This window comes from Asparagus officinalis, chromosome 7 (assembly GCF_001876935.1).
Source record: "Asparagus officinalis chromosome 7, Aspof.V1, whole genome shotgun sequence".
In the NCBI taxonomy this organism is placed as follows: Eukaryota; Viridiplantae; Streptophyta; class Magnoliopsida; order Asparagales; family Asparagaceae; genus Asparagus; species Asparagus officinalis.
Window position 1 is genome coordinate 142,269,359 of NC_033800.1, and position 5,704 is coordinate 142,275,062.

Below are 5,704 nucleotides of genomic sequence, written 5' to 3' on the forward strand. Positions count from 1 at the left end.
ATTCATCTTCACTGTTGGTCGCTGTCCCTGAAATATCAAATAGTGGTCAGGACTAGCAATTCGAAAATGCAGAGAAAAAAGAAAAATAGGTGACTAACCTTGCTCCAAATCTGCCTCGTAATCTTCGGGATCTCTGCCTGAAGCCTCTCCAGCAGAACTAAACCTTTGTTTAAAACTGGATTCTTCACGGTGGCGATGGAGTGCCTCCCTCGAATGCTCGCGTCGAGTTTGCTTCTCGTTGACGATCCGAACGTCTTGATTCACTGGAACGATGTCTTCTCCTCACGATTTGACGCTGTGGAGAACTTGCGTGGCAAGTTTGAAGATAACTCTTGACGAGTTGATGACTCTGAACGAGTTTTAGAAGAACTTGCAGAGCAAGTTTTTTGAACTCTGATCGAGTTGATAACTCTGACGAGTTTTAGAAGAACTTGCAGAGCAAGTTTTTTGAACTCTGATCGAGTTGATAACTCTGACGAGTTTTAGAAGAACTTGCAGAGCAAGTTTTGAACTCTGATCGAGTTGATAACTCTGAACGAGTTTGAACTCTTGAAAAAGAGTTGATTTGAACTGAAAGTCGGTTATAAGCCAAGGTCGAATAATTTCAAAGGCTTCAATTAAAAGCCTTCCAAAATGATTCAAGAGCTCCTTCAAGTCATTGATCTCCAAAGCTCTCTGTTGCTGCCAAATCCCAGATCCAAAATATGCCAGCCTTTTGATCGAATCTCCCTTTGTTAATGAGAAAAAATTCGATCTCCAAGCTAGCCGCAGATCGCTTCTTTGCTGCCCTAAAAAAGAAGGATCCGAACTCAGTTGAGTTTCCCACTATTTATAGGGGATTTAGGGTGGTAACTACCCCCTTAATCCGCTCTTAAGTGGGGCGAAAATCCCTCAAATCGTGGGGAAAAACAGTTCCTGGAACTGTTCATTGCGTGCTTGAACGAGTCAAACGCTAAAAACGGTGTTCTGGGCCTTAACTCTGCGTCTAAGGCCTGAGACGCAGATTTAAACCTTTGTCAAAGGTTTGAAATGCACAGGCCGCATGCGTTCTGGAATTGGAGACGCACAGGTAGCTTGTGCGTTGAAATTCAACTCTGCATCACGAGTTTGGGACGCATGGTTGAGTTTGTTGAAGAACGCACGTTATGTGTGCGTTTGTGCTTTAACTCTGCGTCACAGAGTTAGATGTCTGCTGGAAAACGCAGAGTTAAGCCTGTTTTAGGCTGAAAACGAACAGTTCATGCTGTTTTAGAGATGAACTCTGCGTTTTAGTCTGAAAACGCAGAGTTGGGCCTGTTTAAAGGCTGAAAACGCACAGTTGTGCTGTTTTAGAGATTAACTCTGCGTTTTGATGTTGAAAACGCAGAGTTGAGCCTGTTAACGGCTGAAAACGCACCGTTATGCTATTTTAGCGATTAACTCTGCGTTTTGATGTTGAAAACGCAGAGTTGAGCATGTGCTCTTTGACTCTGTAATGCAGAGGCGAACCTTAGGCGGGCTTGGCGGGCTTCAGGCTAAGTCCAATGTTCTGACGAAGTCCAGTCTTGCAGACGGACTTCAGAACATTACTTGCTACGAAGAACAGGTCATAACTTTCAAACCGTACGTCGGAATTAGACGAATTATATATGAAAATCGGCTATCTCGACGAGACGGATCCATCCGAACCAAGCCTAAGGCTTCGGTTCGCTTCCTTTGTTTTGCCAAATTCCTTATGGTTTGAGAGATATATGCGTTTTAATATGAAGAGACCGTCAATTTGTAGTCTCTTTTTGCTAGAGCTTTGCACAGATCGTCCTCTTGTAATCTTCGTCTTGGCTTCTTGAAAATATGAGAGTCGTCAGATTGTAACTCCCGATGTTGATTGTGAAGGCTGTTGAATTAGAGCTTTCATCAGTTGTCGTGAAGGTCGTCAGATTGTAGCCTTCTACGTGAAAGTCCTCAAATTGTAGCCTTCTGGAAGTCGTCAAGTTGTAATTTCCATCATCGGTGTTTGATGGGGGATCAACTATCTATTGTGATTTTTAGATCAACTATCTACAGTGAAGCATTCGTCGATTCAGATTTTATTGGCGTTGGTGGCACTGTTGGATTTGGATTTGGTCCAGATGGATGTGAAGACAACCTTTCTACATAGTGATTTAGATGAGGAGATCTACATGACACAACCACAGGGTTTCAAAGCTGCAGGAAAGGAAAATTTTGTTTGTAAGCTGAAGAAGTCTCTTTATGGTTTGAAGCAGTCACCAAGACAGTGGTATAAGAGATTCGACGGCTTTATGATTGGCCGAGGGTACACAAGGAGCCCATATGACCCATGTGTTTATATGCACAAGCTACAGGATGGTGAGCTCATATATTTGCTTTTATATGTTGATGATATGCTTATTGCTTCCAGGAATTCTTCGGCTATTCGAAAGCTGAAAGAGGAGTTATCATCCGAGTTTGAGATGAAGGATCTTGGAGAGGCAAAGAAGATATTGGGTATGGAGATCGAGCGAGACAGGGTGAAGGGGAAATTGAAGCTAACACAGAGGAGTTACTTACAGAAGATGTTGAAGAAATTCAGCTTTGATGGTAATGCAAAAACAGTTAGCACACCATTGGCTCCCCACTTCAAGCTTTCAGCGTTGATGTCACCTGTTTCAGTTGAGGACAGAGATTATATGTCGAAGGTCCCATATGCCAGTGCAGTAGGTAGCTTGATGTATGCGATGGTGTGTACGAGGCCAGATTTATCACAGGCCGTGAGCATGGTATCGAGATACATGCACGACCCCGGGAAGGGTCACTGGGAGGCCGTGAAGTGGATTCTACGGTATGTTCGAGGCACCGTGGATGTTGGTTTAGTATTTCAGAAGGATGAGAAGGATGGGCAGGCTTGTATTGGATATGTGGATTCAGACTATGTTGGAGATCTAGACAAACGCCGGTCTACGTCAGGTTATGCTTTTACATTGGCAGGTGCACCTGTATGTTGGCGTTGCACGCTTCAGTCCACAGTGGCTCTCTCTACTACAGAGGCAGAGTATATGGCAGTTACTGAAGCTATTAAGGAGGCTTTATGGTTGCGTGGATTATTGGAGGACTTGGGGATTGCTCAGGAGACTATTCGGATATATTGTGATAGTATGTCGGCTATCTATTTGGCGAAGAACCAGGTTTATCATGCGCGCACGAAGCACATCGACGTCGGATTCCACTTTGTACGGGACGTCTTGGATGATGGAGATGTGATGCGGCATAAACATGTACCAAAAAGGTTGCAAGTGCACAACCGTGTCAAGTTATAGTATTTAAGATATCGATCCCACGAGGAAGGTGTTTTGTAGGAGAAAATATAAAATCGGTTCTTATGTTGTGTGTGTGACAAGTAGGAGTGATAAGTGAATGTGATTGTGGAGAGATAGAGAGAGTGGAAGTGATAGTGTGTAAATCGGCACGAGATATAAGTGAGAGTGGATGTGACAAAGAATGAATATGATCAATAAGGCAAGAAGGAAAAGGAAAATAAAAATCAAGAATAAAGAAAATAAAATTCAAGAATAAAAGAAAATGCAAGAAATTAAAGATGGTGGATTCAATTATAGATATGGGTAATCTACAATTGAACCCACTTCTTAGAAAAGGGTGATTCCCTAGAGGGTTCTAGCCTAAAGGCGAATCAAACAAAATAAAAATAAACAAAAAGAAAAACTAAACCCAAGAGGGTTCTAGCCTCAAGGTGAATAGTATAAGAAATTAAAATCTAACTACAAAATAAAGTGCAAAATCTAAACTACAAAATAAAATTGCAAGAATTAAATGCAAGAAATTAAATCTATTCTATAAGCATGAAATAAATCTAAGGCAAGAGGGTTCTAGCCTCTTGGCTATTTAACAAGAAAATAAAATCTAAACTACAAGCATAGAAATAAATCTACACTAATAAGCAATAAAAAGGAAATAAAAGAGAAAAAGGAAAGAAAATGCAAACCTCTAAATAATTCTTCATCTCCATCTTCATCATCCAACAAAGAGAAGAAATATTTAAAGTGGTGAAAAAATTATTATTATTAATTGCAACTAAAGTTACAATTTTGGAAGGCCTTCTCAATTAAGAGTAGCCCTCCTCTCCAAAAGGAGTTTACAAAATTTTCACACCTCTAACCCCTCACTCTCTACCCCTATTTATAGTAAACATCAGTGAATGAGAGCCATTGGATCAAACTTGAGCCCCAAGACAAGCACAATCAGCCATTGACGCGCGCTACAGTAATCTGGCATCGATGCAGGCATCGATGCAGGTATCGATGCCAGCATCGATGCCCACATCGATGCCAACAACGATGCCTACTATTTCCAAATTCTGATTTCACGGATAGCTTCGTCTCGTCGAGATAGGCGATTTTCATATATTATATGTTAAATTCCGCCTTCCGGATTAGGAGATATCGTCGTTTCTTTATGGCCAACCATTTTGAATATGATTTCTTTTCATATTGGATTTTTGATTTTCTCCGGCTTCTACAGGCTACACGACTTCATTCTGGGCTTTTGGATAATTTGGAAATTGATTTTCCAATGTGCTTCTTTGCTTCATTTCTTCATTTAATCAATGGGTTTTTGTTGAGAGATGAGAGTTTGAGATTTATTCTTCATTAACCTGCAATTAAAAGATAAAAATAATTATTAGTGGTATATTTATTCATATAAAATAGATAATGAGGGTATAAAAATTGTAATAAAATGTGATTATCAAATACCCCCACACCTAAACTTTTGCTAGTCCTCTAGCAAAGAAAATAAAAAGAAAATCCTAACTCACTTTCGCAGGAATCGCGGTTGTATTTAGCGCATACAACAAGCCTTTAAACCCCTAGGTTACCCTAGTGGACGAGTTGTAGTCTCGTGAGGGTTTGCAGTGAATATACCCACAAAATTCGGTCAACTTGCCAAGTTAAATAAGTCAGTAAATAACAGATTTTCCTTGATATATTTAAACATTCTAATTGAAGCTAGTTAATAATCAAGAAAACGTTTTTATATATAACTCCAATGTAAATCCCCTAGAAAATCTTTTTCATTATAGCAATACAAAACCAAGTCAAATCTTAGAAATTTAATTAAAAAGTTTTGAAAAGAACATGCCAACTCTTTGTTTTAAATAACTTTCAAGTCTCTTGATCAAAAATTGTTTTTCAAGACCATATATACAAAACAACAATATATAAAAACAATTGTTAGTGTTATATATATGTATATTTTTTCCACTCTCTAATTCTTGGTGATTGTTTTCTATTTTAACGGGCTTTCTAAGTGACCATTTAACGAGTTTTGGGCCAATGAATCCCAACCCAATTGGGCTTAGGTCATTAAGTATAGAGATACTCCTTGGGCTTAATTGCTCAGTCAACTTAGGCTTTATAAGATAGAATCACCTTGAATTTAAGAGTTTTTATTTATTTATTTTTTTTGGGTGGTGCCCATTTTTCGCACTCTTCTTTTATAAGGTTAGTTTTTTTTTTTAATATACATATGTGTAAGTATATATAGTCTTAAAAAAATTGTGTAAATCAAGATAACTTGAAAAAAATATTTTCAACTCTAAGTTAAGCATGCAAAAATTTCATTATTTTAAATAAAAATCCAAGTTAAGGCTTAAATAAAGTATACTACTTTGAAAATCATTTCTTAAAAAATTTATTTAGAGTTATCATAAAAG